Raw genomic sequence first — 11,169 nt, 5'->3', positions numbered from 1 at the left:
CAGGAGTCGGGCCTTTGTTACTGGGGCTGCATGCAGCAGCTGCTAAGCCGAAGGGCCGGCGACCTCCACGTGGATTCAGCATGGCGGTGGGAAAGAATGAACGAATGAATGAACACGCTGGCTTAATGGGCGAGAAGAGCCGGGAGCCCATCCTCAGGGATGGTTTCTCCAGGGGCGTACCTAGAGGAGAGGGGGCCTCTCAGCGTGAGGGAGATAATGAAGAAAATAGGGAGGGTTGGAACTGGGGGAGCTTTGAACCCTTTCGCTCAGTTATAGCTACACCCCTGGGGTTTCTCCTTAAATTCTTCTGGTTCACTCACATCACCCCTCTCTAAATGTTTTTAGAAGCGCTTTTTACCTTAAATACATTCCTACTCTTAGGGTCAGACGACCCGCAACTTTAAACACCTGCTTTGTAAGCACATGCTTGTTTTTAAAATGGTAAACAGAAGCTGAATTGGGCCATCTGTGCTCCCTCCACTGCTACAGGGCCTAATCTCACCTGGCCGGGGGGGGCACCTCTGTGGAAGGAGCAGCACCTCCACCCACATGTTCCTATTCCCCACAGTGACGTCATCGTTAGAGTACCTCCTCAGGTGCCCTTGACTGACAAGATGGCGCTTAGGGAGACGGCCTTCTGGGTTGTGGTGCCTACTTGTTAAATTGCCTCTCTAGTAGGGAGGTTTGCCTGGAATGTTATTTATTCTGCTATAAGCTAGAGGCAAGGACTTTTTAAAAATTCTCCCTGGTCTTTAGGAAACAATTGTTTTTAGTGTTTAATCTGCTATGCTAAATTTTGTTTCTGTTATTTTAACTATTATTGGGTTTTATTGTATGTCACTTTTATTTTTTCTTCTTCAAATAAATGAAGACTATCACAGTAGCATGGCTGAAATTCTTTCAATAGAGCCCATGTATTTGGGCCAGTTTGGTGCACCATTGTTCTGTCACTTAGTTACATGATATTATTATACTTTGTTATATTTACATACTTTTCTAGATTCATTCCAAAGTTTTGTGCAATATATAAACATTTAAAATGCAGTGTAAATACAAGACTAAGTCAGCAGTGACACCACCACACAGAAGGACTACAATAGCAGCAGTCAGTTATAAAATTCAATGGCAGGCCTTTCTAAAAAGAAAAGTCTTGATCTGGCGATAGAGACCGCAGAGGGAGCTTTCCTGGCCTCTAAAGAGAAAGAATTCCATGAGTGAGGTGCCAGCACCAAAAAGGCCCCACCCTGGCTCACTGCCAAACACTGCTGAAGAAGGTGGGATGCACAGCAGCAACCCTGCTGAAGATCTCAAATATTTGAGGAGTTTCAGATGAGCAGATACAGTCCTTTCGATCAGGGGTTCTCAGCGTTGGGTCCTCAGATGTTTTTGGTCTTCAGCTCCCATAATCCCCAGCCCCAGTGGCCTTTGGTTGGGGATTATGGGAGCTGAAGTCCCAATAACATCTGGGGACCCAACGTTGAGAATCCCTGCTTTAGATACCTGTCCTAAAAAGTTTGTGATCAAAAGTATTTATATACCAGTTTTCAATGTGGTTTATATAGCAAATGTAGCATTTTAATATATTGATTGATTAAGTGCCGTCAAGTCAGTGTCGGCTCTTAGCGACCACACAGATAGATTCTCTCCAGGATGATTTAACATACTAGTATCATTTAAATAATGCAGAGAGGAGCAATTCAGATCACTCACCCCCACCAAGTAATATCTGCAGTAAAAACAACAGCATGCCACATTTAGGATAACCAGAAGATAAATGAAGCATACTGGGATCTGTGAGATCAAGCCCTATACTACTTTTGGGGTAGAGGTGGCTGTAAAGATAAGGCTTTGGACTTTGGAGCATGTGGAATAGTCAGTGCTACTTTGTGAAGACCAATTTCCACTTGAGAAAGACCTACATGGATTCAGGAGTCACCATTGTGGATGTGTGGACTTGATTGTTTATGTAGTACATCAGTCTCCCCACTATGGACTTCATCATTCCTCTTATGCTATATATTTGTTTCATTGATATCATTTCCAATTGTTTGTTTTGTCTTTTCTTAGATTGTACATATTTTTCAATTATAGATCTACTGGATTAAATTGTTGCTTGCTTTTCATCACATAGTTAATGTTTTGTTTGGTGGGGGATCTTATTCTTTCTTGATAACATGTAGGATAAGACACACGTGCACATTCTCCTTCCCCATGTTAGTTTGAAGGGGGCAGCGGATAGATCACCTGAACTGGCCCTTTGCCTTAAGTTATCTTATTTCTCCCTTGCAATAGCACAAGCAGTTCACTGTGATGCTTAGATGCTACCTGGCAAAATGGCAGTCTTGCTCTTAATTACTCTCTTTTACCATTAGTTTAGGGGATGGTCTGTTCAGTCTGCTCCATATATGAGTCACTGGACAGGATTTAAGTGATTGCTGGGTAGAAAGTGAGACTCGATTAGTATGGGATAAGCTGGAGCAGCAGCCATGTCTCCTGTGGAATGTAAAGTTGTGCCGTGGAGTCAGTGTCGACTCCTGGTGACCACATAGCCCTGTGGTTTTACCATGGCCATCTCCCAGGCAGTATGAGATGATGCCTTTCAGCATCTTCCTATATCGCTGCTGCCTGATATAGGTGTTTCTGGGAAACATACCAGCAGGGATTCAAACTAGCAACCTCTTGCTCCCCAGGCAAGTTACTTCACTGCCTGTGCTTCACATTCTTTTCTGGTTTGTTTGTTTTTAAAAAATGCTTTGGGAAGACAGGGCACTCTGGTGTTTCGCCTCCACTGATTCTGATACAGCATTTAAATGTACTGTAAGCTAGAGAGAAGGCAAGCATTTAAGGCAGGATGTTCAACTGCGAAAGCACCCCTGCTTGAAAAGTTGTGTCAGTTCTGCTCACACTGCTGCCCTCTAACCTTTGTTAACTTGCTTCCAAGGACAAAAAACAAGCAAGCAAATAAGACACCTCACCCTAGGGAAATAGCTGGCACTGGAGGGGAAACATGCTTATTATAGCATTACTTTTCACGGGAGAAGAGGCTCATCAGGCTTTCTCCAGAGGTTTCAGAACTCTCTTTTGCTTTCTACCACATCCTCCAAAAGGTGAGGTGGTATGAGGGGTTGTCCTTGGGGAAGAAGTGAGGGGTTGTCCTTGGGGAGGACCATGGATAGCAGACAATGGAAGGTGGCATTTGTAGTATTGTAGCGTTCAAACACAATGCTTACAGCCCCACTGAGGGTTTGACTTGAACACTCAATGGACAAATGATTTTTGCATTTTTTTCTAATTTTAATAGAGTGGCAGCATTTAATTTAAATAATATTGTAAAATATTACAAAAATGTGGAAAGGGTGTTACCAAGAGTAATGTTGGTGGGAGTGGGAGGAAAGAGATGAATGAAAAGGGATGAGAATAATGGAAATAAACTAGAATGGGAAATGGGGAAAGAAATTAATTCAGCTAGAGTAGAGAAAGATGAACAGGAATGCAGAAACGAACGGAGATAAATTGGAACTAGGAAGGGAGAAATGAGCTGAAGGGGAGGATTAGTGCTGAATAGGAGGCAACATTGTGTTACCAACAGACCCTCATTAGCAGGGCCGTCCCTCATTTCAGCTTCAAATTATCTGTGCCATACGGGATGCCATTTGTCCTTTATTTTCAGCTAATGGGAAGAACCTATGGCTGAGATCAAACCAGTTATTTTCACTAATAATGAAATAAAGGTCATGGTCATGAGCTCCAACTTCTTTCCCTGCTTCCTCCCCAACTAGAGTAGTCTGTGGTTCTGATGGCCTGCAGGCTTAGGGTTGCCAACAGTCCCATATTGGGGACATTAATGAAAACATTAACAGCCATCAATGATTGGCTAACTTACCATTCTCCAGGTATTGGAATCATGAAAATCATGCAAGTGATGACTACTAGATAGTGCTCATGTGTGAAACCCATTTTTACTGGCTAACAACACTTCTGTTTCTAGAAAACAAAATTGTATCACACTCATTTTGACTAACCATGGTTATATCAATAAGCATGGGAGAAGCAATCTAAGTTGTAAGCTGAAAATGGTAAAAACACATATACCACTCAGGCTTCTGCAAACTCCCACCTTGTGTCCCTTATTCAAACAATGGAATGTTGGCAACCCTCCAATCATATCAATGTTGTAGGGAGTTCAGGGGAAATCACAGTACAGAAAAGCCTTATAGGCTGCAGAATGTTTCTATGCATGCTTACACAGAAGCAAGTTCCACTCAGTCCAGTGTAATTTACTCCTAAGTAAGTGCATACTCACAACAGAAAAGCACAATTAGTTGACTTCTGAATTTGCCAAATTGATACAGGATGTTGTAAGGAAGGTTGGTTTTGAATACAATGTCCAGTGATAAAGGCAGCCTACAGATACTTAGAAAGAATATGCTGCTTTAGATGCCAGGGGCTGAATGTATGCCATGCAGGTGCCCTACTATGGAGCTCCAACCCACTCCAACTTGCATATACAAAAATCAAGAGATATATATGCAAGTGAAGTGTGAACTAGCCAAAGGAAATGTAAAGCTATACATTTGTTCTTTGGAAGAGATTGTTTGTCTCAATATTATGCCCCCTACTGATCCACCTCGAAGAACTTGGATTAGAGCTCGTTTAGCCTTATTAATTCCAATAGCAATAAAATCAGTTTCTGTTCATTAACTGTTGATTGGTCTTCACTTTGTCACTAGGAGCAGGGCTTAACTGCATCCAAAACAGAGCTCCAAAATCTATTGTCAGTGTTAGAACATAGTCCTGAAGCTCATGGCATTGTTCTTTTTAAAAGGGGGTCCAAAATGTGCAGAGCATTCTTCTCTCATCACTGAGTAATCACAAGCCACCACATATAACATTTGGAGGACAATATGGACTTCTAAGACAGATTTAATGATTTTCTGGTCCTGGCCCATTCATTTTAGAAATTAAGTGCTGTGTTGGAATTAATTTCCCTTTCCATTGATGCTCTTGCATGGCTCATGAGCATGTCATTGAAACATGAAAAGGAGGCCTTCCTGGTGGATAGTGGAATAATTAGCAGGAAAAGGAATGCCATTTTGCCTCAGACACCACAAGGCATAAGGGGAGGGGGCAAGCCACTCTGGCTTCCTAGTCAATACCTTTCAGTATCTAAAAGGTCTCTGTCCACTCTCTTTGAACTAACAACTTTCCTCCTGTCCTTTCTAGCTTTCATGCTGCCTCCTTTTATCACCTCCATGTTTCTACCACCCACAGTTTCCCCTTCATCACCTCTGTGCTTGTACCAACCAAAGTTTCCTTCAAGTTCTTGCTTTTTAACCCATTGCTTGACCTGTCCTAGTTACTTCAGGCAACTGACAACTGAGTCAGTCCTGGTCAGGTCTCCTGTCTCTTCTCCCCTTCTCTTTTCTGCCAACAACTAACACCATCTTATGTCCTTAGGCCCTCTTTGGGCCTCTCTAAAGCCATTGAGAGAGTTATTCCCTACAGAGTCCGAAAAACAATGGACATTATCTGACCAAATAACAGCTCAGCCAGTGACTGATAGATTTACTACCTCTACATCTTGACTAAGGCAACAAATGTGTTCCTATCAAGTAATTTTTAGACTCCAAACACTTCCTTAATGTCAGCTGAAAATGCATAAAGTGCATTGCTAACATGTTCTGTTCTAGCAGTGTTGTGAGCCCAGGCCTAGAGGAGACTGACCTGTGGAGAGAATCCAGCAACAAGTTGCAGGTATTAGGGTTTCCGGCAACAAAGTTTGGGAATATCTTCCCCCTCACCCCGCAAGGCAGGGCTGATAGCAGCTTGGTGGAGGATTTCAATCAAGGAAACTTCATGGGGAAGGGGCTAACCTCAGCACTGCTTCCTGATCAAATTAACAACCCCCTGTGGATGCTTTGAAGTAAAGAAAAACATTGGGAAATCCAACTACAAAATACTTCAGGTCACAGGTATTTTGGCTCTAAGCTCATTTGTGCACCTGGAGGACAGCAGTGAAAGCCTACTACATGCCCAAGCCCTACTCCATAGCTGAGATTCAGCCAGAATTTAAGGGACAGAGCCCCAGCCTTGTACTGTGATGTCAATGGGTAACCTTCAGATGAGCCTGTTGTCTTTTCTGCTCATAGAGCAGAGAAAGGGCTTGAATACTTTAAATGATGTTGATGGAACTGCCTCGGAGATGATTGGTCAACACTTCCAGTTCGGGCAAATGTGGGGAATTTAGCTCAAAAAGGGTGAGACAGCTCCAAGCAGTTTTAATTTGTGCAAGTGCCTGAACTCAAGAAAATCGTCTTGGGAGAGAGGTTCTAATTAACAAAAGGAGTTTATTGTAAGAAAAACATATAAAAGCAATAACTCTAAGTTACTAGGCAATCCTAGCATAAAAGTAATACAAATATGTTTAAAAACAGACTGTTATGAGGCACATTTAGTTTAAAGTTCCAGATTGTGTGTAAATTCCCAGTCAGGCAAGAGGAGAGACTAAGAGGGGGGAAGTTTGAATCAAAGTGATAGATTGGGGTCCTGAGAGCCGGACAACCGCTATACTGTACCTGTCTCTAGGCAACGGGGCTTCGAGCAGCAGGAGACTCACATCCTTCAGGGACATCAAGGTAAAAAGGCAGGAGGGTTGCAGAAGTGGGATGCCCACAAGATAAGTGTCTCAGTGGACCCAGCTCCCTACACCTGCTAGGGATTTTGTCTGGAGGGGCACACAGACCAATCCAGGTAGTGATTTCAGCACAGGTGGTTCCAATGGAGAGGGGAACACCAAGGTGGTCTGCAGGAGTTCTTGTTGCTATGGAGTTCCCAATGTAAAGCACAAGGGGAGCACGAAGATGGTCTTGCTGAAGTCCTTGTTGCAATGGAGTCCGCAGTGTGATAGAGAGGGGAACCCCAAGCTTGCTTGTTGCAGTCTGATGGGAGTCCCAAGTGTAAAGCACAAGGGAGCACACTGGGTCATGGAGTTAGGGATACTTAAATCCCAAAATGTGCCTTGAGGCACATTTTCTTTTCTTTAACCTTTCTTTTGTCATACTTTGCTGAATAGCCCATTCAGGCTTCTTGGAATGCATAGTGCCCAACAGTCCTTCCTGGGTAGGAAGGTGTGTGAACCACCTATTGTATTCAAGGCTGCTTGTAATGAAAACTAGGGTATGCAGGTGCATCATAAGAGTATCCTGTGCTGAGACTAACTTTCCCAATAATTCTATCAAAAGTTTCGATGAGTGCATTTTCCAGATTATGTCACTGACTCATCCCTATTGTAAGGGAGTCTGCTGCTGCACTTGTCTTATCTGACTTCCCTTCCTGGCCTAATTGCTCCATTAGCATCAGGTTTTATCTCTCTTGCAAGAGAATGAGGGGAATTTTAGAGTTCATCCTACGTAGAAAACTTGTGATAACTTGCATTAGCTAGTTCTGGTATCTGCTTAGCCGGACCCCCACATAGGGAGAGAGGGTGTGTGAAGCTAATCCCCTTTGCAATTTGTGTTACTTGCAGCCCAAATCTAGGGGTGACCAGTCCACTGCCAACTAAGCAACTTGTCCCCATGTATAACAAACTGGGAGCTTGCATTGCAGTGCAGCTCCTGAGCATAGCAAAAGTGCAATCTCCAAGCCTGGAAATGTAGCTGTAAACAACAGGGAGGCTTTGGGGAGCTGGGCAGAATAAGCTCAGCTAGTAACAATGTGTAATGGAGCTATGGGTTCTGCTTCTTTGGCTTGAGGAGTCTGAATCTTTGGTCCCTAGAACAAAGTAAGGTTTTGAGTTCTCATCAGGGTGACTTGCAAAGCACCCTTCCTTGGACTGAATTCAAGCCATTCTGAAGTCTTTGAGATCCCTGAGACAAACTCTCACTAACCCACATCCATAAGGGACTCTTCTGACTCAGAATATCTGCCCAAAGTGTTTAGGTCTGAGACATGACACCATATTGGGTTAATTGTGTTGTTGCAGACAGCCATTCAGTTGGCGGGTTAGCTAATGAAATGGATTTCTTGGTGCTGTGCCAGTGACATTGTCATAAGCACTGTTGATAATGCCCCCCCCCAAAAAAAACCCCACCCCACACCAAAAACCACACCAACACCTGATTAAATGAAGGAAAATGTATTTTGTCTCATGCTTCTTGAGAAGCAGAAGGGAAAATCAATTGTCTCCAGGGAAAAGAGCATGAGACAGAATGGTTTAATAAATGGGTTTCTTGGAATAGCTTTGGACAACCGATAACCGCATGGCATTTGCTTAAAAGCTTACTGTATGATGGCTCTAACCAGAGGCTGCCATTCATCGCTTCTGACTATTTGTTAAGCCCAGCATTACCAAGTTTCCACAGTTACATGAATAGCTGCAGAAATTAGGACTAGTTGCTTGGCAGCCTTATGAATCCACTTTATAAAAACAAATGTTATGGATAAAGAAGAAAGTTAGCTAATGTTATGGGAACAACAGGTGCTGTTGCTGAAGCTAAGTGGATTTTTAAATTGATTAATCTGATTGATTGATTGAACAAACATTGTAGCCATGATAATATGTCTATCTACCTCCTGAACTATTTTTCTGTTATGGACAGAAGAGGTATCATCTGAAAGCTGAGCAAGAGATGAAGGTAGCACACTGTGTTTGGGAAACCTGTAGTGTTTCACCTGGAAGAGATCCTCGCAGATACCCTTCCTCTTAGGAACTGCATAGAGAAACAGCACTGTTTTTTCTGGCTTTAGGAAATATTTGCTTTTGTCACATCAGCTTTGTTTCCTCCTCTCTGGCCTATTTGAATTATTAGTATTAATATAATTCACACAAAAGAAAGGAACAGACTGCTAATCTTAGTAGTTCCTAAGCTAAGAGTCAAGAACATTACAGCTACTGTGTCAGAACATAACTGACAGTACAGGACTTGAGGAAGCTAGCACAAGATTGAGTGTTCCAGGGAGAAAACAAGCCAAATAGAGAGAGGGAAAATTTGAGGAGGAACTCCTCAATCTTGGCGGGGATAATATCTTCTGGGGGGTGGAAAATCATTCTAAGAGCAAACTCTTCAAATGTTTCAGGGGAGATCTGCAACCCCTGAAGCCAAGGAAAACAAAGATAGGACAAAGCCAGCTGAGAGGAAGTTGAGATGGTCATCCACCACCACCCCATCCCTTAGACATACGCCATGTTTATAGATACATTTCCATACGCATTCCCATCACTGGGTAAGCTTCTCACTAGTAAATAGTAGTATTAGCAGCAACAAATACATTTTGTTAGCCTTAAGATGGGGAGATAAAGCTGAGCTGTTTCACAAATAAAAAACACTCAAGAGCAAGAAAACCAAACAATGGAAAGTGAACAATATGAAGGATGTAAAAATAACATTTATCTATCATAATAAAATTTGAGCTCACTCAATGAAACAGATGGGCAGAAAGTGTGTGTGTGTGTGTGTGTGTGTGTACATACACACACACAAATATACACACACACCACCCCTCCACACAATATGCAAGTGTTGGCATGCAGAGCAGAGCCCTCCCAGCTGATCTAGTCAGATAGGTAGATTCCGCTGGGAGGAGCTGGATAAGGTACCTGGCAGTATAACCAAGTAACAGATGCCAAGGACAAAAAAGAGGGACAAGCATTACTTTAATGCCATGTGTGAGCACTTCAGGAGGAATCTGGCTTCTCTCACAATCAGAATGCTGGATTAGTTGGACTTCTGGGCCAATCTAGCAAGCGAGCCTTATTTTTTGGTAGCACATACTCTGTTCAACTCAGATGACCATCTTACTGTACAAATAAGAATTAACATAACAGCAATTTCAATGATCACAGCTACAGCTGAAAATCAATTGAACGTAATTGGCTTGTAAAAACAGAGACATTACAAGAGCTGTATTATTGAATTCCATAAACAGATATGGTTTCCATTACGATCCTACAGTGGAAAAACACCCAAATGCATCACAGCCAACAGAACCCCACTGCCAATATGTCCACTGAAAACTGCACTGTAAAGCAGAATAAAAGGCACTTATGAGATTCACACTTCAGGCAAAATTAAGATCTCTCTCGATCTCTCTCTGGCACAGCACACAGACGCTTGGAGGTAACTGAATATTGTATAGTTTGTTTCCTAGATGATATTGAACTTCTGTGGTCTGTACACTTAAAAGACAAACCCAAGGTGGCAAACCAGGTGTATATTCAAATACATATTTAAAGCTGCTCAGATAGATAAGGAGAGAGAGACAGACAGACAGACAGACTCTCCTAATACCTTAAAATCTGAGGACCTCTTCACACATTACATTTCTGTGGTATACTTGCAGGATGTTTTACATCTAACAATGTAAAACATGCATATAGCAAATGTGCGTCTCCTGTAGGTTTACTCAGAAGGGAGTCAGGATCGTCTATAGCCCCCTGTTGAATGCAGGTTTGCTGTCATGTTATGTGTGAAACAGCCCTGGCTAAAGATTTTAATCAGGCAACAGGGATTTTCTCATGAAAACAAAATGAATAAAAGAATAAAAACAAACAACGTATTTTATGAGACCTCTCCATCGCCCATCCCAATTTAAAACAAAACAATTATAATTCTTGAACTAGCAAAATAGTATAAGTGAAGTTATGACCAATTAAATACGATTCTACTATAATGTCTGAACAATTCAATTACATTATAAATGCTCCCAGTTTCCCTAGGAGACTGTCAAGCCCATTCACATAATTCAGTAGAATGACATTATATGTCAATGCTTCCAGCCCAGTTCTCTGCTGGGCACCGTACTGAATCTCTGAAATAGGGGGAGATTTGAGATCATGCAGTGTGCTGCCTCATTGACCAAAACTATCTGCATTTGTTACCATCCTGGCTCTTTCTATAGCTGATGTAAGGAATCACTGCTCAAGCCATCATCAAGTTGTACTAATTAACTCTATCTGTAGCTGAACAGATTTCTGTCCAGTGCAGAGTTCTGTGCTGTACAAAAGTGTCCATAGTTGCACACCAGCAGAACTGGTTTTTCTTTTAAAGATATCCCATTGGTTATATCTGTACAGAATATTTCATTGCCCCCTGGTGGACAAAGTCACAAGTGACTATGCTGAGAAAGCAAGAGCTGTGCAAATGGAAGGCTTACACTTCCCTGTCACCACTG

This window comes from Hemicordylus capensis, chromosome 5 (genome assembly GCF_027244095.1).
Source record: "Hemicordylus capensis ecotype Gifberg chromosome 5, rHemCap1.1.pri, whole genome shotgun sequence".
NCBI classification, from domain to species: domain Eukaryota; kingdom Metazoa; phylum Chordata; class Lepidosauria; order Squamata; family Cordylidae; genus Hemicordylus; species Hemicordylus capensis.
Note: the sequence above shows the minus strand (reverse complement) of the source record.